This window comes from Eriocheir sinensis, chromosome 29, assembly GCF_024679095.1.
Source record: "Eriocheir sinensis breed Jianghai 21 chromosome 29, ASM2467909v1, whole genome shotgun sequence".
Classification (NCBI taxonomy): domain Eukaryota; kingdom Metazoa; phylum Arthropoda; class Malacostraca; order Decapoda; family Varunidae; genus Eriocheir; species Eriocheir sinensis.
In genome coordinates this window covers 16,089,842-16,115,630 of record NC_066537.1, presented here as the reverse complement: position 1 = coordinate 16,115,630, position 25,789 = coordinate 16,089,842, and the positions used below count along the sequence as shown (strand labels likewise).

General features: G+C 42.8%; 1 protein-coding gene across 2 annotated transcripts in view; it reads left to right on the top strand.

Annotated features, from left to right (window-relative positions):
* LOC127005155 (serine/threonine-protein phosphatase 4 regulatory subunit 1-like) overlaps positions 1-25,789 on the top strand; it is a 187,257-nt gene that overhangs the window by 29,976 nt on the left and 131,492 nt on the right. The window contains exon 1 of one of the 2 annotated variants that reach the window (XM_050873793.1): positions 6,906-7,054. The exons of the other annotated variant lie outside the window; for it this stretch is intronic. The gene's annotated coding sequence lies outside the window, so the exon portion shown is untranslated. Of the gene's footprint in view, positions 1-6,905; positions 7,055-25,789 lie in introns of those variants that run through there. 2 annotated transcript variants of the gene reach the window in all.

The window sequence follows — 25,789 nt, the reverse complement described above, 5'->3', positions numbered from 1 at the left end:
TGTGGGTTAGGTTAGGTTGTTAGATTAGGATAAGTAATGTTTGCGCCTACTCCGACAACTGCTTCGATAGGTTAGGGTTGGAAAGATGTTGACAGGTGTGCATGGAGGTAGGGGAGGTTGATGCTGTTGATGGTTAAGTGCAATTTAGGTTAGGTTAGGTTAGGTATGGTTTGCGTCCATTCTGACAATTAATCCGACAGGTAAGAATTGTTAAAATGTCCATAGAGGTGTCGGAAGTGTGGATGTCAGTGTACTGGTAGAGGTTAGGTTAGGTAATATGTGCGTCCACCCCAACAACTACTTCGACAGGTGAGAATTGACAAGGTGTGCATGAGGTGAAGGTGGGAGATGTGGGTGTATGTATATTCTTTGCCTCTTATATAAGTGTGCATCGGCATCTCCAACAGGTAAAATTGAGGTGTTGAAAAGTGTGCATGCAGTTAGGGTGAAGTGATAGGGGTGGGACAGGTGCCTTCTCTAATGACGATATGGTCTTCACACCTTGCCAGGCTCATTAAGGGCGACAGGTGAAAATCGGAGGGTGTTGAAAGGTGTGCATGCAGGTGAGGTGTGTGGGGGGGGGGGAGGTGGCGGTATTTCTTTGGGGGGGGGAGGGAGTAAAGGGGACATATCAAGGACTCCATTAATGAAGGAACGCTCCTGGTGATGATGGTGATGATAGTGGTGGTGATGTTTGCTTGTGTAGGTAAGTCTGTCCTCTTTATACCTTCTACTTTTTCCTCATTATCCGTCACCCTCCTCCTCCTCCTCCTCCTCCTGCCGCCATGTACTCCGCGCCCTCTGCCTTTGCTTGCCTTCCCGTCCCTTCAAGCGGCAACAGTAGTACTCTTTCCCGGCTCCTCCTCCTCGTCTTCCTCTCCTCCCCCTCCCCCTCCCCCCCCTCCTTCTCCTCTTTCTTTTCTCCTCATTAAATCCCATCCTTGCTTCATCTTCCACCACCACCACCACTACTACTGCTACTACTACTACTACTACTACTACTACTACTACTACTACTACTACTACTACTACTACTACTACTACTACTACTACGGGCTTCCCACTCTCTCTCTCTCTCTCTCTCTCTCTCTCTCTCTCTCTCTCTCTCTCTCTCTCCCCCCCACTACACCTTCAGCGCATGCCTCCTGCTGGCTTGCCCTCCCTCACTCACCACCACCACGTAACATCAACACCACCACCACCAGTAGCCATCACCACCATCACCACACCCACACCTTGACCCCTTGGCCTTAGCGCTACTACCTCCCTCCACCTTGACCTGTCCTCGCAGCCCCTACCTCCATATGACCTAGGAGGAGGAAGAGGAGCAGGAGGAGGAGGGGCCTTTCCTCTCCACTGTATCTTAAAGGGGTAGTATTGAGCTGTGTGTGTGTGTGTGTGTGTGAGAGAGAGAGAGAGAGAGAGAGAGAGAGAGAGAGAGAGAGAGAGAGAGAGACGTGGGGGAAGAAGATGAGGTGGAAAAAAAAAGAGTAGCTTAGAGAGAGAGAGAGAGAGAGAGAGAGCGAGAGCGTCATGGAGGAAGAAGAGAGAGAGAGAGAGAGAGAGAGAGAGAGAGAGAGAGAGAGAGAGAGAGAGAGAGGAAAAGACTCCAGCAGCGACACCCTCTTTCCTCCACTCGACACTCCCACCAGAGAGAGAATTGGAAATGTCTCTTGGAGTGACGGCCTCTCTCTCTCTCTCTCTCTCTCTCTCTCTCTCTCCGATAAGGTTTCTACTCTTATCATTATTATCAGTAGTCGCCCTCCCTCTCCCCTCTCTTCCTCCTCCTCCTCCTCCTCCCCTTTCCCAACCTCCACAGCGTCAGCAAGCTTAACGGCCGGACACACACACACACACACACACACACACACACACACACACACACACACACACACACACACACACACACCTGAGATTAATTAAAGGTGTCATTAGTCTTGCCGTAATGATCTAACAACCCAATTACCTAGACGATGCTTGCTTGTGTGTGTGTGTGTGTGTGTGGAGAGAGAGAGAGAGAGAGAGAGAGAGAGAGAGAGAGAGAATTGAATTGATTGGAAAAATACCCTCTTGTCAGCGCTCGAGAGAGAGAGAGAGAGAGAGAGAGAGAGAGAGAGAGAGAGAGAGAGAGAGAGAGAGAGAGAGAGAGAGAGATGTATACGTTCGCCAGATGAAATGTGGAATAGAAACAGGTGGAGGATGTATAGAGAGAGGTGGAACACAAGGAGGAAGAGGACCAGAGGAGGAGGTGATGGTGGTGATGCCAATTGTTGCTTGTACTGGAGATGGTGGTGGTGATGGTAGTGGTGGTGGTGATGAAGGTAGGTGATGTGGTGGTGGAGGAGATGGTGGTGTTTTTGATAAAGCAAGGCCCCACCGGTGACGTGTGTGTGTGTGTGTGTGTGTGTGTGTGTGTGTGTGTGTGTGTAACGCGAAGAGTGCATACTTAAGTTAAAGATAAGGAAGAGGAGAATATGTAGGATAAGAAAGGAGAGTGAGAAAAGAAAAGCGACGAGAATGCATTAAGATAGCAGGTCAGAGAGAGAGAGAGAGAGCGCACTGATGCTACTCTTGCTATGTCTTATGCCGTGTCAGCGAACCCCACACTCACCCACACGTTTCTTTCCTCAACAGGTGAGTACACCCTCGAGATGCTACCCTGTATTACCTGTCCAGCCTCTCCCAGACAAGGTAAGGAAGGCAGATTGGCAGGTGGACAGGTAGACAGGACAGTTACTCATAAACAAGCTTATGGGTAAACTGTATATAAATGAATAGATATGAATGTTTGTATTTGTCGATGAAAAGACAGGGAGAGAGACTGATTTAATGGGCAGAGAAAGGGAGCATGAACAGACAGACATGAATTCACCCAACAAAGGAAGGACGGACAGACAGACAGGAAGGGAGACTCACCTAACAGACAAATAGAGGAATGAACATACATACAGGAAAATAGACTGATATAATAGACAGTGGAAGTATGAGACAAAGACCTATTAACTCACCTAACAGACAGAGAATGGAAGTATGGATATAGAGACATGAAGGGAGACTGACATAATAGAAAGAAATAGGAAGTATGACCAGACATATAAAGATTCACCCAACAGACAAAGAAAGTACAGACAGAAGGACTGGGAGAGACACTTGGTGGAGAGAAATGCAGACAGACAGACTCACCCAAAAGAGACAGGAAGAATGGACGGGCAGACAGGAAGGGAGATTGACGTAATAGACAGTGAAAAGAAGTATGAATAGACAGATAGATAACTCACCTGACAGACAAAGAAAGGAACTATGGACTGACAGACAGGAAAAAAAAAACAATAAGCCACTTATGTAGAATTGAATAGATAGTTAATATTAGATTGGTTGATATAGATATATAGATAGATAAGTAGTTTCATAGGTAAAGTGGTTGATAGAATGATAGATCGATACATAGATAGACACATACAACACAGAGACAGACAGACAGATGGGAAGGTATATAGACAGATCGATGCGTACACACATACAAACATACATATACGGACAGATTTACAGAGATCTATAACACATACATAGATCATCCGATAATATACATACATACATACATACAGACAGACAGACAGACACAAACACACACATGAGTACATTTAATAACTATACATTTATAGGCAGCTATGGCATTTCAGGATATGCATTAATATAAAAATACAAATAATTAGGAAACATGCATACACACAGATAGGCAAGTGTGTTATAAAGGTACAGTATGCAGAAATATATTTATGGACTGATGTGGCACAATAATAATACGAAATACACCAATAAGCAGGAAGACTATACATACCACTGAACTGACAAACACTAACCAACTGGAGCAAATAGAAAGACCACCAAGCTGATAAGGTAATTAATGTATACAGAAGATCGATAATTATTCTCCCTGTATTACGGATATATAGAATTACTACTGGTTAAAGAAAAGATAAATATAATGAGTACTTTCGTATATTACATCCTTAGACAAGATACAGTTGACAGAGCGAGTCTATAATATACAAGGCCAACGTCAAAGGCGAGGTCGGACAAACCCTCAGCGGAGGGGGAAGCGAAATAAAATCATTGGGAATTTGAGAGGATTATCCTGACTTCATGTAAATCCTTGGCAGGTGTTCATAAGGAATTCCGGAAATGATTAATTTTTTTTTTTTTTTTTTTTTTTTTTTTTTTTGTGTGTGTGTATATGGTGACCATATGATGCTTTATGTTGGAAAAGACCACTTCCTTCCTGTGCTGTTCTCACACTGAATTTGTGTTGTGATATTCTTGTTTCTAAATTCTTCCCAGTTTGTCCTACATAGAAGTTATTGCAACCTTTGCAATGGATTTGTATACCACGCCTGATGATGATGGTGGGCTGTTCTTTATAAGGGATTTTTTTTATTGTTTTCATATCTAAAAGTTACCTGTATATTAAGTTTTCTTAATATGGGAACTACATCCAGAAGGTTCTTGTGATAGGGCACCACAAGGGTTCTGGTGTCGATCTCCCGTTTTTTCTCATTCTCTTTTCCTTGATGAAAGCGTTTCCTTGCTGTTGTGTGGCATCGATTAATAACACTAGGATATTTGAGATTTTCTCTTTTTTTTTATCATACTTAGCTCTTCTTTCTAGTATTCAGGGTCCGAAATTCTGTAAGCCCTTAAATACATAGATATGAACTTTTTTTTTTTTTTTTACATTTGTGATGATTAGAAAAGAAATGTATACATGTGACAAGATAGTGGTTGGTTTTTCTTTAACTTTAATTTTTAACAATTCATTTTTTCTTGTGATTTCTACATCAAGGAAGGAAATTTTGTTATTTTGTTCTGTTTCAAGAGTAAACTTGATTGATAGGGCCAGTGAGTTCAATTTATCCAGGAAATTATCAGTTGCTTGGGAATTGGGCCAAAAACATAAGCTTTCATCCACGTATCGTAGCCATCTATGTCTGGGTCCTTGATTGTGCTCAAAAGGTGATTTTCAAGTGAAGCTACGGCCTGTATTGAAAATATATTGATGAGTTTGAAAATTGATAACTTGGCTTATTAGTGATGAGAGAGAGAGAGAGAGAGAGAGAGAGAGAGAGAGAGAGAGAGAGAGAGAGAGAATGAATGAGACCCCTCTCCCCCCATAGTGGTGGAGTATTGAATGAGTGTGTAAAGGTCAGCCCGTCCGTGTGTGTGTGCGTGTGTGTGTGTGTGTGTGTGTGTGTGTAAAAGTCATCTGTAGGTCACGCCTCCATTAAGCATGAGAGAGAGAGTTTCTAATGTAAACTAAAGTACAGAATATTTATTACATTTTTACCATACCCATTCCCATCTCTCTCTCTAAATTGTCACTGATGTATTTACTCAATGCTTTCTCACCAAATATTATTGAGTATGAAACTGTAGAAGGAAGATTTTTTTTAGAAGTTAGCAAATCGATTTCCAAATTCTGAACTATATTTTCTGCTATAACCCTCCCCCTCTCTCTCTCTCTCTCTCTCTCTCTCTCTCTCTCTCTCTCACACACACACACTCACACACACACACACATCTGGCGGTGGGCTTCATCTGTTGTATAATCGTTTAGGAAGGAGAGGCAAGGAAGGCGAGGGAAGGATGGCGGAGAGTACGACAGGATAAAGATGGTGGCGGGCTGGCCGACTCTTAGCCATCCGTAATAGCTGTTGTGTGCGGCAGAGAGAGGAGGGGGGAGGGGTAGTGAGTGGTGGACTTGTGGTGGTGGCGGGCTGGGGTGGACAGGGGCGGAATGGCGGGTCATGCACACCTTCTGCCTGCCCGACACACACTGATGCAAGCACCTACAGGGAGGAGGTGCAGGCACGATGCTCCGCCCCCTGCCCCCCCTGGCCTCTTCCCCCAGTCCCCTAGCTCCCCGGCAAGCACAAGCAGGCTCCCCCATTCCCATGGATCCCCCTCTCTCTCCCTCTTCATTACTCCTCCCCTCCCCTCCCCCGTTCTCCCTCCCTCCATCTCTCTTTCTCTCTCTCTCTCTCTCTCTCTCTCTGAGTAAGATTATGCTGTTCATTGGCCGTTGTAGTGGTTGTAGTGTGGTGTGATGTGGTGGTGTGGAGGGGAACACGTGGTCATCAGGCCCCGGTGTGGTGGAGGCAGGGCATGCCTCCGTGGCCCGCCAGCCAGTATGAGTGTGGGCAGTGGCCCCTCGCCGTGTGCCCCTCCATTGCTACAGGCTCCGTAGGAAGGCTCAGCACCTAGGCAATACGTCTGTCAGGGCACGGCGTTAGGGAGTCAGAAAATGTGCAGGGCAGGTCGGGAGGCAGGGTGGTGGCGGTGGAAGAAGGAACAGGAGGCGTGGGTCGAGCAGTGAGTGGTGGCGCGGAGTTCAGGGTCGGTGGCGTGGGCCCGGTGTTGTGTCCGGGCGGGCGCGGCTGCGGGAGTCGGCGGTGGGGTCCTGGCGGCAGCGGACGAGCCCCACGCTCATTCAGAGTGTGTGTGTGTGCGCCAGTCCGCCGCCCCGCGTAGTGGCGCGCTAACTCCCCGGCCTGCCATGGCGCATACACGGCCCTCACCACGCCCGCACGCCCGCCCCGCCTGCTGGCCGCGGACGGCAGCAGTGAGGATGGCACCGTGGGCGTGGAAGGAGCCGTGGGGCGGGCGGTGTGTGAGGGGACGAGCAGGAGGTGTAGCAATGCGCGGCGGAGTGTTGGAGGCCATGTGGTGGTGTAGTGGTGCGACCGTGATGGCGCGGCCTGTGGTGGTGGTGGTGGTGGGTGTGTGCAGTGATACAGTGAGCAGCATGTGGTGACCATCGACCCAGCGGCCCCGCAGCCCCGCAGGCCCCAGCCCCCAGTCCCGGCCCCCGAGCTGGCCCACGACCACCACGGCCACCACGGCCCCGCTCAGCCCCGTGGCCCCTCCCGCGGCCACCAGGCGCCTCCCAGCCAGGGCGTGGGCGGCGGGTTGGCCGGTGGCCGCCCACCGCCCACGCCCCGCCGCAAGCTACCGCGGCCAGGAACAGCGATGCGGAGGGCAGGACAGCAGCCACAGCATGGTGAGTATCAAGGGCCGGCCACGTCCACTGTGGCCCGTGCGGGTGCCAGGTGGGTGGCCTTCATGCGTGGGCGCCATTGTGGCGGCCGCCGCCCTCGCCCGCCACACTCCGCCGCCACTCTCACCGGCTCCCTGGCTTGCCGCGGCATGTGGGCGGTGGCGGCGGGCGGCGGGCGTGGAGGGCCGCCCCAGTGTTGCCCCGAGGGCCAGCCTGGCCAGGGAGGGCCGGCTGGCACCTCCCTGGCCAGCCCACCCCCACTCATCTCCCTTTCCCTCCACCTCCCTCCTCTCGCCCCTCCGGTTTGTGAATCTATATTAGGCCTACGTGGTGGGAGTGCTTGGCGTGGGCACACACACCAGGGCGGGGGGAGGCGCCCCACCACGCCCTTGAGGCCGTGCTGCGTGGCGGCGGCCGCGGCGGTGACTGTGCTGCTGTCCTAGGGTGACTGACCTCCACCACACCACCACACTACAGCACACCACCACATTACCTCCACCACACTTATCTCCCCTCCCAGATCACACGGGGCCGCCTTATCGCATCTCCCCCACTCTGCCCCCACACCACTACTTATTCCATCCCGCAAACCACCACCACCCGCCACCACACCGTCCCACACCACCACACCACACCACCGGAGACACGCGGTAAACAGTTGATAATCCCCATGCCTCGCCCTCACAACGGCCTCTCCTAGGTGTGGAGTGCGCGCGATTTGCCTCGTGGTGGCACTGCCTTGCTCCCCTCAACGTCCATACTATTATTATCAGTAATAGGAATATTCTAACTATTTTCATACCATTATTATCAGTAGTAATAGGATCATTTTTACTATTTTCAATCTCCTTTATTGTGATTTTTTTTCTTCAAGAATTGAGGATTTAGAAATAAATTTTTCGTGGATTTTTTTCCCGTTCATATGTATTATTTTCACCATTATCTTTATTTCGAGGATGAAACGTAAAAATGCAAGGCTTAATAGCTACAGTGTGTGTGTGTGTGTGTGTGTGTGTGTGTGTGTGTATAGCATGGCAAGGAGGTATGCAAGTCAGTCAGCCAAGGATGAAGACGGCATTATTTTTATTTAATTTATTTTTATTTATTCATTTCCTCGAGGGGTGTCTGTGGGAGCAGTGGGAAGCAACACTCATAATGCGTCACCTGATTGGCCACGAAAATAAAATCTTTAGTTATTATTGGTTGAGAGAGAGAGAGAGAGAGATTATAAGCGGTTAAGGCGCGGATAGTTAATAGAAAATGCAAGGCAGTTTTTGGAGCGATGGAGATAGGGGAGAGGATCCGTAATTGGTGCTTGGTGGCCTTTTTGAGAGAGAGAGAGAGAGAGAGAGAGAGAGAGAGAGAGAGAGAGAGAGAGAGAGAGAGAGAGAATAAACATCTCCAGGCAATAAGCAATGAAAAATAAATAGAAAAAATTATACACAACTAACTTCTCAGACTAATCTACTTGTCTGCAATATCACACCAGAAACAAGAAGAATAGTGATCATAATAACGATGATAATACCGTGGCTACGTCTTAGCGCCCAGTATTACGAGCATATCCCGCAGAAGTAATCCGTAGAAGGGAAAGGCTGATGATGGTGATGACGTTGCAATGTTGCGCGAATTACGTAAGAGAGAGAGAGAGAGAGAGAGAGAGAGAGAGAGAGAGAGAGAGAGAGAGAGAGAGCATACCGACATACGCTTAGACGGATGTTTTTTTTTTGTTTTTTTTTTCTTTTTACGAGTTGCTAGCGGATATATTATGGAGTTTCTATGCGCACTTCATTGCGTAGATATTCATTCATTCATTGACGAACTGGTATAGGACGAGGGTGTGGCGATGCTTATAGAAAATTAACTTAGATCATCATGGGTTTGGCGAGCGCGAAGTTGAGTTTGAAATGCTATTGTAGTAAACATAGTGTTGGGTGCCTACTAATTTTTACATGTAGATAAAGCTGTTCTAGGTGATATGGCTAAGAACACTGGTATGAATGAATAGTTTTGATGCACAGGACTTAAATTATTGATGAATATAACAGCGACACACATTTGGTTAAAATCATTACCAAGAATGAAACGTTTGGTTCCAGTGATTATATAAGAAAAAAAAGTGATTCATAACCGAGCGGCAGATCCATAGATAAAAAAAGTTGGCGGGAATTTAATGTTTATGTAATCATACCTATCGCTCATCCATAGTTAAAAAAAATGTTGGTACCAATACACTGTAGATGAATAGATTGTTGAATTACTGATGCTAATAACTTACGCACATCCGAAGTTAAAAAATGATGGTAAGAATACGGTGTGGATGCATACATTATTGAATGAGTGATGGTATAACCTAGCGTTCACCCATAGTTAGAAATGTTGGTATTAATGCATAGCGTGGATGCGAAGTGTTGATTTACTGATGCATATTACCTAGCGCACACCTATTGTTGAAGTATGTCGGTAAGAATATAGTGTGGATGCATAGTTTTTTTTATTTACTGATGATGTTAACCAGGCCGCCTAGCGCACACCCACAGTTAAATGAATTGGTAATTATAGATATATATTGTTAGTGCTGCATATGTGTTGAATTACTGATGATTTTAACCTACCGCAGACCCACAGTTAAACATGTTGCCAAGAATACATATTCTTAATGCATAGATTGTTGAAACACTGGTGCTTATAACCTAGAGCTCGCCCACATAATTACTGTCAAGATAGACTTCCGTGGGCACTAGTGATTAATGCATAGATAGTTTGGGAGGTCCGAAGCTAGTGGGGGATCTAAGCTTATAACTTTGCGCACACTCATAGAATTACCGGCAAGAAAAGAATTCGACGGTACCTAGTGATTTGATCGTTAGTGCACTGATGATTATAACTTAGCAGCACACCAATTGCAAGAAATACCAACTTGTGAACCGAGTGCTGAAGTAGTGATGAAATTTTAACTTCATCACATACTTAAAATCTGCCCTGAATACTGTGGACTAATACTTGTGTGATGGCTTGAATATCGATAGTTTTAGCTTGGTATATTCAAGGCTGATGGAGTGAAGTATTATTATTTCTGGTAGTCATGTGAAAATAATAATAATTAAAGATAGTCTCGCGTGTAGAAGCATAGTAGTAATTTGAATTTGATAAAATAGATAGTGCCAGGCGGCGTCAGTTGAGACCAAGAGTAGTATTCAACCTGGAGTGAAGTAAAGCTGTATGTGGCGGTCGTGTGGAAGTAGTATTTGTAAAGAATAGTATAGCGGTGTAGGAGCATCGTTTGAAAATCAGATATAATAGTTGTGATAGTTTAGGCGGTGTTAGTGGAGGTGACCAAGAGTAATTAGTGTTCAACCTGGAGTGTAGTAAAGCCATATGTGGTGATCATGTGCAAATAGTATTAGTTAAGGATAGTCTAGCGGTGTAGCAGCATAGTAATAACTTGAAAGTCACCGATTAATTAGCGATAGTTTAGGTGACCAATAGTAATTAGTGTCCAACCTAGGGTGAAGCAAAGCTGTATATATTTGGTGATCATGTGGGAGTAGTATTAGTTAAGCATAGTTAGTTGGAAAGTCACCGATCAAAGTAATAGTTTAGGCGGGGTAAGTTTAGGTGACCAAGAGCAATTAGTGTTCAGCCAGTTTGTGTGTAAGACGGTGATATATTTACGTTTATTTATTTACTTTATCATTGTTATTTTCTGCCTGCATTTATTTTCTTTTAACTTTTTCTTGACGTATAACGCTCTACGTTGTCCATTTTTCTTCGTTTAGATATTAAAATACTTTGCTCTACGTTGAAAGTGCAGAAAAGTTTTAGCCTCATATTAACGTGAATGAGAGGGAAGTATAGGATCTCATTTTACTCACCTAGGAAATATATTACAGGGACTGACATGAGTGACAGGGGGTGGAGTGGCATTGCTTGGATTGACCAGCAACATGAGTTGAATTTTCTGACAACGGACCAAACAACAGAACATAGAGTGGCAGATGGAGGGGTGGGATGAAACAAAATCCATCATTATTAGTAGTGTGGCTTACGTTCAAGGTCGAGGTCAGGTCATATCCAAAGCTTTATTGTTATTATCTTCACGTGGAATGGATTGAAAGAGCAGGTTCTATTTGTTCACTAATTATTACGCATTAGCACGAAGTAACTTGAAGATAATTGTCATATGCTAAGGCTTATCATTATTGTTTTAGATTGGCATACATGTGTTTAGAGCTGAGGTCCATCAATATTTCTATCATTCATCATTGTACCGTGGAATGCGTTGAAGTTGAACGTTGAAGTCCTCGATAAAGCTTTATTGAATTATCAGAGAATGTGTTGAAGCTTTAGGGCTTTATCTTTACTTTTCCCAGCTATGATTAGGACTGATTCCGCTAAAAGAGAGCTCCATCAAAATTAACTTTCTATCCTTCATTGTACTGCCGTGGAATGCGTTCAAGCTCTTCCTATCTTTACTCGTGTCTTTGAAATTAATGGAAAATGCGCTAAGATCGAGTTTTATCTTTACTTATTGTCGTATTTAATTCGTTCAGAGTTAGTGCTTTATCTACAAATTATACTTAAATTCAAGCTTGGTAAACTGTGAGAGGAAGGTTTCTCTGCCCACATAATTCAATACATAGTATACTGGGTAAACTAGTGGGAGGAAGGCTTCTCAGTCTACTAGATTTGTCTACATAGTTATATACAAACCGGGTATACTTTACTATGGGAGGAATATTTATCTGTATACTGTGTTTTATATATAAGCCCGGTAAACTGGGAGGATGGTTTATCTGTCTACAGTGTTGTATACAAGCCCGGTAAACTGGGAGGATGGTTTATCTGTACAGTGTTATATACAAGTCCGGTAAACTGTTGGAGGATGGTTTGTCTGTCTACAGTGTTATATACAAGTCCGGTAAACTGTTGCAGGATGGTTTGTCTGTCTACAGTGTTATATACAAGCCCGGTAAACTGTGGGAGGATGGTTTATCCGCCTACATTGTTATATACAAGTTCGGTAAACTGTTGGAGGATAGTTTGTATGTCTACAGTGTTATATACAAGCCGGGTAAACTGTTGGAGGATGGTTTATCTGTCTAGTGTTATATACAAGTCCGGTAAACTGTTGGAGGATAGTTTGTATGTCTACAGTGTTATATACAAGCCGGGTAAACTGTTGGAGGATGGTTTATCTGTCTACAGTATTATATACAAGTCCGGTAAACTGTTGGAGGATGGTTTATCTGTCTACAGTGTTATATACAAGCTCGGTAAACTGTTGGAGGATGGTTTATCTGTACAGTATTATATACAAGCCCGGTAAACTGTTGGAGGATGGTTTATCTGTCTACAGTGTTATATACAAGCTCGGTAAACTGTTGGAGGATGGTTTATCTGTACAGTGTTATATACAAGCCCGGTAAACTGTTGGAGGATGGTTTATCTGTACAGTGTTATATACAAGCCCGGTAAACTGTTGGAGGATGGTTTATCTGTCTACAGTGTTATATACAAGCCCGGTGAACTGTTGGAGGATGGTTTGTCTGTCTACAGTGTTATATACAAGCCCGGTAAACTGTTGGAGGATGGTTTATCTGTCTACAGTGTTATATACAAGTCCGGTAAACTGTTGGAGGATGGTTTATCTGTCTACAGTGTTATATACAAGTCCGGTAAACTGTTGGAGGATGGTTTATCTGTACAGTGTTATATACAAGTCTGGTAAACTGTTGGAGGATGGTTTATCTGTCTACAGTGTTATATACAAGTCCGGTAAACTGTTGGAGGATGGTTTATCTGTCTACAGTGTTATATACAAGCCTGGTAAACTGTTGGAGGATGGTTTATCTGTACAGTATTATATACAAGTCCAGTAAACTGTTAGAGGATGGTTTATCTGCCTACAGTGTTATATACAAGCCCGGTAAACTGTTGGAGGATGGTTTATCTGTCTACAGTGTTATATACAAGTCCGGTAAACTGTTGGAGGATGGTTTATCTGTCTACAGTGTTATATACAAGTCCGGTAAACTGTTGGAGGATGGTTTATCTGTCTACAGTGTTATATACAAGTCCGGTAAACTGTTGGAGGATGGTTTATCTGTACAGTGTTATATACAAGTCCGGTAAACTGTTGGAGGATGGTTTATCTGCCTACAGTATTATATACAAGTCCGGTAAACTGTTGGAGGATGGTTTATCTGTCTACAGTGTTATATACAAGTCCGGTAAACTGTTGGAGGATGGTTTATCTGTCTACAGTATTATATACAAGTCCGGTAAACTGTTGGAGGATGGTTTATCTGCCTACAGTATTATATACAAGTCCGGTAAACTGTTGGAGGATGGTTTATCTGCCTACAGTATTATATACAAGTCCGGTAAACTGTTGGAGGATGGTTTATCTGTCTACAGTGTTATATACAAGTCCGGTAAACTGTTGGAGGATGGTTTATCTGTCTACAGTATTATATACAAGTCCGGTAAACTGTTGGAGGATGGTTTATCTGTACAGTGTTATATACAAGTCCGGTAAACTGTTGGAGGATGGTTTATCTGCCTACAGTATTATATACAAGTCCGGTAAACTGTTGGAGGATGGTTTATCTGTCTACAGTGTTATATACAAGTCCGGTAAACTGTTGGAGGATGGTTTATCTGTCTACAGTGTTATATACAAGTCCGGTAAACTGTTGGAGGATGGTTTATCTGTCTACAGTGTTATATACATACAAGCCCGGTAAACTGTTGGAGGATGGTTTATCTGTCTACAGTGTTATATGCAAGCCCGGTAAACTGTTGGAGGATGGTTTATCTGTCTACAGTGTTATATACATACAAGCCCGGTAAACTGTTGGAGGATGGTTTATCTGTCTACAGTGTTATATACATACAAGCCCGGTAAACTGTTGGAGGATGGTTTATCTGTCTCCAGTGTTATATACAAGTCCGGTAAACTGTTGGAGGATGGTTTATCTGTCTACAGTGTTATATACATACAAGCCCGGTAAACTGTTGGAGAATGGTTTATCTGTACAGTATTATATACAAGCCCGGTAAACTGTTGGAGGATGGTTTATCTGTCTACAGTGTTATATACATACAAGTCCGGTAAACTGTTGGAGAATGGTTTATCTGTACAGTATTATATACAAGCCCGGTAAACTGTTGGAGGATGGTTTATCTGTCTACAGTGTTATATACAAGTCCGGTAAACTGTTGGAGGATGGTTTATCTGTCTACAGTGTTATATACAAGCCCGGTAAACTGTTGGAGGATGGTTTATCTATCTACAGTGTTATATACATACAAGCCTGGTAAACTGTGGGAGGATGACTTCTCTGTTTACAGTGTTATAAACAACCCTGGCAACTGTGGGAGAGAGGCTTCTCTCAACATTGTTGAATAGAGGCCTGGTAAACTGTGGGAGGAAAGCTTATCTGTTTAGTGTTATATACAAGCCTGGTAAACTAGCCGTGGGAGGGAGGTTTCTTTCTATAGTGTTTAATGCAGGCGAGTGAACTATCTGTGGGAGGGAGTTTTTTTCTCTACATCGTTGAATACAAGCCTGGTAAACTAGCTATGGGAGGAAGGTTTATCTGCCTACATCGGTAAATACAAGCCTGGTAAACTAGCTGTGGGAGGAAGGTTTATCTGCTTACATCGGTATGTTAGGAAGGTATATTTGCCTACGTCGGTAAATACAGGCCTGGTTATCTAGCTGTGGGAGGAAGGTTTATCTGCCTACATCGTTAAACACAAGCCTGGTAAACAAGCTATGGAAGGAAGGTTTATCTGCCTACATCGTTAAACACAAGCCTAGTTAACTAGCTGTGGGAGGAAGGTTTTTCCCTCCCCAGTTACGCTTCCATTGCATAACAGTCCCAGGTATTGCGTCGCGGTGAAGCCAAAATCGATCGCTGTCCTATTTATACTCGGTGCTCTCGGGGCGAAGTTTGAAGCCTATTTATTTGTCTTTTTTGCCTGTCGCGTGTATAGCAAGGTGAACCACGTACACGGCAGGGAAGGGAAAAAATAATCAGGTGTAATAATGAACTAGCTAACTAATATCATGTAGTTTCATCTTACTCGGTCCACTGCACATTTGTGGATAAACCTATTTGAAGAGATGAAAACTAATATATATATATATATATATATATATATATATATATATATATATATATATATATATATATATATATATATATATATATATAAATAACTTCCAAAGGCGTTATTAATTTCATCTACTCTCTTTACTCCTACTCATTTAATGAACCTTCGGAAATGGGTAAAAATGGTAATACAAATAATACGCTATTAGCTTCATGAATGTCTTTCTTTTCTTCAGTTTGTTTATTTTTTTGCAGTTAAAACATTTTTCAGTCTAATCCGACTGTTTTAACTAACCTCTATCGGTGAGGACTTTTTATAGACACAAGAGTTAGCATTATTTCATTTTTCTCCTTGCCAAACTTACAATCACCAAAGCTAAACCAACGTTTTGCTTGAATGGAAAGATATAAAGAAAGCTACGTAATAAAAGGTACAAGGATGTGCTAAATAGCTTAAAGGGATCATAGTGATATACCTAAAACACACACACACACTAAAAAAATCATGTAATTTGCGTTGGTTAAGAAATGTTTTACTAATAAGTGAGGATCAAACAGTGTTAGAGTATGGCAGAGTGGTATAGCGAGTAAGAGTGACTGGGGCAGGAGTACTTAGGCTAGGACAGTGGTGTAGCGAGTAGTGACGGAGGAGGCATCAATACAAGGCCATAGGCAGAAAGAATGGTATAGCGAGTAAGAGTGGGGAAAGAGGCGAGTCCCAAGGCTGTGACAGTGGTGTAGCGAGTAGGGAGGAAGGAAGAAATGGCAGAGTAACGTAGCGAGCGAGTGGTGTAGGAGGGAGTAACGTAGGCTAGCAGTGGTATAGCGGATATGATAAAGGGCAGAATCTTAAGTCCTCGGGCGTGCGTACGTTGGCAATGACGGAGCGGTATAACTGGGAATAAGTGAGGGTAAAAACTAAAACTAGAGTCCACTGGCGTTGAAAGAGACCCGCCCAGTGGCTCTTGAAGTTATACCCAGATACAGAGTTGCCAGATTGTCTAGAATGTATTCTCTCGCTACACTAACTGATCCTTGAGTTGCTGGAGGATTTGCAAGACATAATAAAGCTAAAATACATAATAGAACACCCCAGATACCCTGTTGCGATGTATAACCATAAAAACACTCTAATTCAATGTAAGGGTGATGCTCTAGTGATGTCAAGACCTCTAGCTGCGAAGAATCAAATATATTTCAAACTTTTTTCAACGTAAACTTCCATGACTCGATTTGTACCACTTATACGATGTGCGAATGATGTGTTTAAAGTATTCTTTCCCCCTGTGGTAGAGGCTGCTGGGCGTGAGGCAGTATGAGATGGCCGAGAAGAGATGTTAGGTTGTTAAGAGGGCAAACCGTTTTCTTGCAACTTATCAGCGGCTGAGTCATGAGCCAATGGGAGGGCCTCGTGGTGGTGGTGGCGGTGATGGTTGTAATGGTGGTGGTGACTGGTGAATTCAGCTCTGCAGGCGATACACACTCAAACATCCCATTTTCTTCACCGTTCTCCCTTCCACAATGGCTCAATGTAAGTTAGTAATCCTTCATAATGGTTTGGAAATTACGAAAAACGTTGATGTTGCTAGATCTTGCTAAGTTATCAGAGATGCGACACACACACACGCACACACCGTCCTGGAGAAAGAGGGTGCAAGGGCGGGAATGGCGGGAACACAGGGACAGCAGTAATAATAATGTAATTGGTGGTTCGTGGAGCGTGGTGTGGGCTTGGCTTGACTGGAGAGGAGCGAACGTGTTACATAACGTACGCCGCACGGAGATGGGTGGAGGGAGGAGGGAAGAGGAGAGGTTGATGCCATGCCGCTACTACTACTACTACTACTACTACTACTACTACTACTACTACTACTACTACTATTACTTGGCCGCGCTGGGTAGATACCATGTTGCTGCTAATACCCACGTTGCTACTCTTGTTTCAACACTTTCCATTGGACTTTCTCTGTTATCCCTGTACTGTTTTAAATCTGCAACGTTTTCCTTAGTGTCCACCGTACCTCATCCTCCATATTATCGTTACTTGCGTCTTCAACTCTTCCTCTGCTACTCTTGTTTTCATCTTTCATCGCACTGGGTGTTGCTGGACCTCTTCTTTTACTGTCATTCATGTGCCGTTTTGTATAGGCTTTGTTTTCGCGTTGGTGTCGATGGGAATCTGTGTAACGGGTCTTGCTAGGGTACGGCGCCGCGGTTGTGTCATGCTGGGTACTGTGTGTGTGTGTGTGTGTGTGTGTGTGTGTGTGTGTGGTAAGAGTAGCCTCGGGTTGTTGGGTGGTAGATGTCACACGATGCTGCTTTGCACGCCCAACTGTGTGTGTTTGCTACGGTCAGTTTGTTATGCTCTCTAATGTGATGGCGGTGTTGCAGGGTTTTAGCTACCAGGTATTAATATGGGGTGCTAATTCTTAACTGTGGTGTGTTGCGATTAATGTTTTTAGCTCTTTTGACGCTCGGTGCTTGTGTTGTATTAGTCCATGTGCTACGCTGGATGTTGTTGGTGTTGGTAGTTTTACTGCGTTGCGGTGTTGATGTTACTTGTACATCAAGATAGGATGTAAAGTCTTAGCTGTCCAGTGTTATTGTTTATGTTCTTAGCTGGTTGTTGTGGTGGTGGTGGTGGTGGTAGGGGTGATGTTACTGGGCTAAGGCAAGTCGGTATTGGTGTTACTTGTTTGTCAGATAGCATGCAAAGTTGTAGCCGTGTTATGTTATTATTTAGGTTATTAGCCTGTGGGTGGCGCTGGATGTTGTTGTGTTGGTGTTGTTACTGTGCTAAGGGAGGTCGGTGTTGGTGTTACATCTTACTCGCTGGGAGGTATGTAAGACAGGATGACAAGTCTTAGCCGCCAAGTGTTGTGTTACTGTTAATGTTCCTAGCCTGCGTGTGATGTTGTGGCGGTGTTGCAGTATTATGTTCTGTTGCAGAGTCCGTTACTTATTATGGCTGGTGTAATATGATAACCAAGCTTGCTGTGTGTGTGTCATACTGCGCTGTGCCCAAGAGTGACGCCGCAGCTGCCTTGCCTGGTTAGCCTATATAGGTGCTGTGACGAGGGTGGCCATAAATGCATGCTGTGTGTGGTTTGCTGTGCCTTGCCTATCAAGTTGAACAGGAGAGTCAGGATTGTGCTTTTTCATATTGCATCACATTTGATCATAAGATTCACCAAACTGAGCGATTGGATTCGATAAAACATTCCATTCATTGGCTGTTTGGCGGTCGCTGGTGGGTAGACGAAGCACTTCGTACCAATGTAGTTTTACAGGACTCAAGATTGTGCTGCTTCATATTTCATCTCATTGATCATAAGATTCACTAAACTGAGCGATTAGAATAGGTAAAACATCCCATTCATCAACTGTTGGTGGCCGCTGGCGGGTAGGCGAAGCACTTGAGAGCCTGTAATCAGTTGGTTTGTGGAAATTGTGGTGGAAGCCTCGCCACTTCATTTGAGGTGCTGGTTTGCCTTTGTTTTGCCATTTAATTAATATGAAGCTAAATAGACTGAACAGATGACTAACAACGCAGCTTCAGAAACAAACGTAATTACAAGTAGTCATCACAGTTATCGAATTCATAAGAAATCAGTAGGTGTGTTGTGGAAGCTTCGCCACTTTCCACGAGGTGCTGGTTTGCCTTCCTGTTGCCATTTAGTTGATATGAAGCTAAAGGACTAATAACAGAGCTTCAGAAACAAACCTATTTACATATGAAGCTAAAAGACTAATAACAGCTTCAGAAACAAACCTATTTACATAGCATAACAGAGCTTCAGAAACAAACCTATTTACATATGAAGCTAAAAGACTGATAACAGAGCTTTAGAAACAAACCTATTTACATATGAAGCTAAAAGACTAATAACAGCTTCAGAAACAAACCTATTTACATATGAAGCTAAAAGACTGATAACAGAGCTTTAGAAACAAACCTATTTACATATGAAGCTAAAAGACTGATAACAAATTGTGCCTTATAGTTGATATGAAGCTAATAGACTGAACAAATGACCACATCTTCAGAAACAAACTTAATTACAGTGTCATCAATAGGTGAGTTTAGAAGGTTACTCAGTCCTCACCATCACGTAAACTAGAGTACCGTTTTGTGGGTTGATGTGAAACTCATAAAACAAAGAAAGCAACGGGAAAACTGCTTATTGTTGCTCTATATCAAGTAAACAGCAGCAGAGGTTTGTTTGGGTAGACATCTAATTGCTTTTGCTTGTGATTTCGTTTGATGCTGAAGCTATTGTTACATTTGTACTGTTCAATCCATTACCTTACTATCAACTAAAAGGCAGTTGCTTTGGACGGTGATGTTTGAGTAGATTCCTAATGACTTGCTAGTGATTTCGTTTGAGGCTGAAGCTATTGTTAGGTTTGTCAATTAGCCTACTCTCAAATAAAATGCATCACTGATTTGTTTGATGTGGTTTGGTTGTGTAATTTTAATGACTTGTGATTTCGTTTGAGGCTGAAGCTATTGTTAGGTTTGTCTATTAGCCTACCCTCAAATAAAATGCATCACTGAATTGTTTGATGTGGTTTGGTTGTGTAATTTTAATGACTTGTGATTTCGTTTGAGGCTGAAGCTTACTATCAACGAAACAGCAGCAGCGGTTTGTCAGACGATGATATTTGTTTGAAGAGACTCCTAATGGTTTTTGCTTGCAGTTTCGTTTGATGTTGAATTTATTAGTAAGTTTGTCCTATTAACTAACAGCTAAAAGGCAGCATTTGTATGGGTGATGGCGAGGGCTGTTTGATTTCCCTACTAAATGCGGCTATTGTGATTTTGCTTCTAATTGCGTTTGTTTCTGGATCTATTTCGTCATATTTGTTCAGTCTATAAGCTTACTATCAATTAACGAAGCGGCAGCATTTGTTTGTGTGACGCTGATGACTTTGATTGCACTTCTAGATTCGGTTACTGTAATGACTGCCAGTAATTACGTTTGTTTTTTAGGCCATTGTCATTTGTTTATTAATTTCTTATGAAGTAAACGGCAGCATTGGTATGTGTGACGCTGATTACTGATTGGCTTGCACTTCTGTATTCGCTAACTGATTATTCTGCTTGTAATTATGTTTGTTTCTGAGGCTATTCTGTCAATTATTCAGCTTAAGCTTACTATCAACTAACGAAACGGCAGCATTTGTTTCTGTGACGCTGATGACTTTGATTGCACTTCTAGACTCGGTTACTGTAATGACTTTGCTTGTAATTACGTTTGTTTTTGAGGCTATTCATTCATTTGTTGTTATTAGCTTCTTATGAACTAAACGGCAACATGAGTGACGCTGATGACTGACTGCACTTGTAAATTCGGTTACTGTGATGACTGCTTGTAATTAGGTTTGTTGGTGAAGCTGTTTTGTCATATATATTCAGTCTCTTGGCTTCCTCTAACTAAATGGCGGCATTAGTTGTTTGGGTGACGCATAATGGATGTTAAGAGTAAACTTTTGGGTGCGGTTTCCTGTGAGGGATGACAGGGTGACTACACCTATATTTTGCTTTAACGTCTGTAAATTAACTCTATTGAAGTATATATTGTTACTATAGTCAAACCATTTCAAATAGTCCGTTTGGGCGTTCGATTCCGCGGGTCCTTGCCTCCCCTCTGCTCTGTCCCAACACAGAGAAGAAAGTAGTGATAAACGGAGCAAGGAATAATCTAAAGGACATCCCTTGCCTGACAACCCCCTCATCTCCGTCATCAGGCCGGGTGAGGGAAGAGTTCCTGTCTTCGGGGGGTGCGAGCCTCGTGTTCCCCTTCCAAGGCAGTGAAGCGGACCTCAGTATCCTAAGCATCTTTTGATTACTTAGTTCACCGCGCCTTACACTGGCCGTGCTGTGTCCGGCGGTTATGGTCTCCGGGCCTATCACCAATGGCACGGCACTATGGGTCTGTGTATTGAGAGGGGGGGGAGAACAACAGCACCGGCCGCACAGATATTACTTAATTCCTTGTTATGTACAGTGGAATTGCTCGGCGTGCTGACAATAGATTCATTAGAGGTAGACGAAAGATTAAGAGACGAAGATGTGCAATGGACAGTTTAGGTCTGGGCAAGTTAGGTCACGCGTTGCTGCAGGTGCCCTCGTGCCATTCTTCTTGTTATCTCTTCGATGAGATGAAAGCAAACTTCATAATAGTATAGCAGCAGCATCAGTAGTAGTAGTAGTAATGGTAGTAATGGTAGTAGAAGTGATGGCAGCAGAAGTAATAGCTGTCTTTCTTCATTTAAGCGTTTGACAAAGTTCCTCACCAACGACTGCTGCTTAAATTACAGGCTCAAACAGTTAAACTTGCATTCTCTAGAAAGGCGAAGGGTGCGTGGAGACATAATCGAGGTTTGTAAATGGAGGAAGGGCTTTAATAAGGGGGATATTTATAAGGTTTTGTTGGTAAGAGAACCGGGTAGGACACGTAGTAATGGGTTTAAACTGGATAAATTCAGATTCAACAGGGACATAGGCAAAAATTGGTTTACTAACAGAGTGGTGGATGAGTGGAATAGGCTTAGCAGTCATGTGGTGAGTGCCAATACAATTGTCACACTCAAAAATAGATTAGATAAATTCATGGACAGCGATATTAGGTGGGGTTAGATACACGGGAGCTTAGGTTCAAAGGAGCTGCCTTGTACAGGCCTACCGGCCTCTTGCAGACTCCTACGTTCTTAATATCTTATGTTCTATCCCTTCCTCTCATATGTTAGCTATAGGTAACACATGAGAGAGAAATAGGTGTTGGGACTGTTGTATGACAGAAAAGAGGGGAGGAAAGGACCCGCGGAATCGAATGCCCAAACTGGTTATTTGAAATGGTTAAACAATAGTGTGAGAGGTAGATTGGCTCTTTTTTTAGTTGACTGGCCCATTGTAAGTGTAGGCTGCTAATTCATGGCTACATTGTTGGTGGCTTGGTATGTGGTGCGATGACTAGTTGGCTTGTGATCACTAATTTGCTGTAGCGCTACTCTTTCCCGCGCTGCTAACGATGGTCAAGCTTATGATCATTATTTTTCCTGAAGCGTTAATGTTGCTTGCGCTGCTAATTATGGCAAGGCTTATCATTTGTTCTTGCTGAAGCGCTACTGTTGCCTGCTCTGATAATGATGCTAAGGCGTATGATCATTGTCTTTGCTTTACTGTTGCCTGTGCTGGTAATGATGGTATTGTGCATATCCCTATTGAAACTTTGCCCTGTTGATGGAACGCCGTTTCGTTGTATTTCTATTTAGTGATTCAGTCTACAGTCCATTAGTCCACGCTGTTTGCTATAAAGTACATTACGAGGTACTGCTAAAGATGCTTCAAATCCTGCCTTCCCCTAATGGCACCGTAGTTTGGCGCTGGTATGTCACCGCAACTATCTAATGCCTGCTTCAACTTGGTGTGCTGCTAAAGAGCTGTTGTGTCGCATTGCTGTGACGATGTTGATGCTTCCAATAACACGGTTTGCTGTCAGAGATTACTAATTTTGACTCGAGTAGTGTAACGCCACAATGATGCTATCTTGTTACGCGGTTGTTTGGTTAGGTTTGCTTTGAGAATGATTGATGTGTCTATAGCATCTGCTCTAACGTGTGTAAGGTACCGAATCATGACTGCTGGTTTTTTGGTTGTAATTCGGTTTGGTAGGAGAGGATCGCTATTTCCTCGAACTACCATTGCTGTTGAGTGCAGTTTGCTATGATTGTAATGTTAGAGGCCTATATTTACTTTTACTGTGTGTTGTGAACCAAATCTGAGCTCTTCTAGGATGTACCCGACCTCTTACCCCCTCCCCGCCTGTGATTAGAAGTTGATGCTATCTTGAAATTGTTACCCATATTAAGTAAGATTTGATGATACGATGTAGATTCGATCCTGGAAATCAAAACAAAAATAAGTAAGAACACGGCACAGCAAATACAGCATGATTCTAACGAGACATACTTTGGCATGTATATAGTTTTTAGAAGACCACTGACTTGAAATAATTAAGTTTTGCGTACTGTTTGCTTATATTCTTGTTATGTTATGCCTATACATGCTTTGTGTGTGTGTGTGTGTAGGGTACTATTGCTTGACTTAATATAGTAATGCAATTGTATTTTTTAGGACTGCTCCGCAAATACGAACTTTACTTAATATGTTTAGCTGTAAATGATAAACAGGGTAACGTTATGCTTATGTTTCGCTTTAACGTTTTTAGGGTAACACTTTTGAAGCATACGGTTACTCGCGTGTGAGAGGGAGATGGTAAAAAGGCTCGGGTTTGATTAGTTGACTCGTCTTGTGCATTCGTGTCTGTCTTGAGGCTGCTAATACATGGCCGCTTTGGTGACTTCTTATATATGTGTTGAACAAGATTGGGGGGATATTATTTAATTCTTTTCATGCATTGTCACACATCTCATTTTCTCCTTATGGTATTTTGTTCTCTCGTTCTCCTCTTTTATCTTTCTCAGGTTTCTTTTTCTCCACATCCTCTTCTTCACAGCATTATTTTCTTCCTTCTTTCTATGTTTCTTTATTTCCTTTTATATTATCTTTCTCGTCTCTATTTATCCACATCCTCTTCTTCCTTCCTTCTGTTTCTTTGTTTCTTCTTATTTTTCTCCCTCCTTTTCCTTCCGCACATCCTTCTCCCTTTCACGGCTTTCTTTTCTTTTTCTTTGTGTGTTTCTTTATTTCTTCCCATCTCTTGTTTTTCTCTGACTTCTCCACCCCCTCCTCCTCCTCCTCCTCCTCTTCATAGCGTTCTTTACTCCGTTTCTTGGTATGTTTATAATTTTTTCCTGGCCTCCTAATTTAGTTATTTCAGCTTTTTTTGTTTCTTATTTTTATCTCGCCTTTGTTTTCATCTTTTTTTCTTTTTTCATCTTAGATCCTCTTCTCTCTCCCTTGGGCGCCATCTTGCCAGTACCGCGAGTAGAGGGTACGGTGGTGGTGGTGGTGGTACTTTTTTCGCACACAGGAATTGTTATCTATCATACTTTGGGTCGTAATCTGTCCTACTTTGGACGTTATGTTCGTATTACACTGACGCGCTGGTGGTGAGCCCCGTGACCCGTACTGTTCCTACCACTGCTGTTGTTTTTGTTACTACTATTACTACTACTACTTGAAATACTACTACTGCTTCAACTGCTACTACCACCACTACTATTTATGCTGCTGCTGTTACTACTACTACTACTACTACTACTATTACTACTACTATTACTACTACTACTACTACTACTACTACTACTACTACTACTACTACTACTACTACTACTAACCCCACCACCACCACCACCATTAGCCTACTACTATACTATTACTACTACTACTGCTACCACTTCAACAAGTATCACCACTTTCTTCATACATGTTTCAATAATTTAATTTATTTTCCTCTTTTTTTATTACTTTCATTATTTTTCAATCTTGTTCAGTTTTCGTATTAATTTTTCATTGTTTACGCAGTTTTTGTACGTGCTCTCCATAGGCATTTCGAGACTTGTTTTTTCTCTCGTTTTCCTTATTTGTGAGTTTGTTTTCATCTTATCGCAACCAGGTTTTCCTCCTCGTAGTTATTCATTCATTTATTCTTTTCTTTGTTTTTTGTCCTTCTCTGTTTTTTGTCTTTCCCTCTGTTTGTTTTTTTCTCTCGTTTTCCTTAGTTGTGAGTTTGTTTTCATCTTTGTTTTTTGTCCTTCTCTGTTTTTTGTCTTTCCCTCTGTTTTTACCTTCCTTCTTCGTGTTTTTGTCCTTCCCTCTTTGTTTTTCTCTCCCTCGTTACCCATTTTCCTCCTTTCTTTCTCCTTAGTCTCACCTTTTTCTTCTTTCTTGTTTACTCACCTTTCTCCTCTAACTTTCCCTCCTCTTTTGTATTGTTATTATATTTATTTATTTATTTATTGGTCTTCCCACCTTTAACTTCACCTTTGTCGTATCATTTTTATTTTGATGTTTCTAGCCATTCCTTCTTGTTTCCCATCCTATGTTTCTTGTTTCTTTCTCTATTGATACATTTAACTTATTTTTTCTTAATCGTTTTTCTTCCTTCATTCATTATCTCTACCACCTTTTTTTTGTATTCTTTATGTCTGTGTCTTTCCCTCCCTCGTTCTCTTTGATACATTTAACTTATTTTTTCTTAATCGTTTTTCTTCCTTCCTTCCTTCCTTCATTATCTCTACCACCTTTTTTTTGTATTATTTATGTCTGTCTGTGTGTTTCCCTCCCTCGTTCTCTTTGTTTATCACCTCGTATTATTTCTTTTCCTGTCTGTGTTCACCCTTCCTTCCCTTGTCACATGTCTGTCTGTCGGTTTCCTCCTTCCCCGTGTCGTTCCTTCATCCTTTTTACTCTCACCTTGAACTTGCTTTTTGTTTATCACTTTTTTTTATTATTTCTTCACTTGTCTATGTTCACCTTTCCTTCCCTCGCCTCCTGTGTCTGTCTGTCTGTCTGTTTCCTTTTTTCTTGTGTTTTTCCTACGTTATCTTTATCTTGCTCTTTGTTTACCGCCTTTCTCTTATTACCGTACTTCTTTACCTGTCTGTTCGCCTTTCCTTCCCTGTGTGTCTGTTTCCTCTTCCTCGT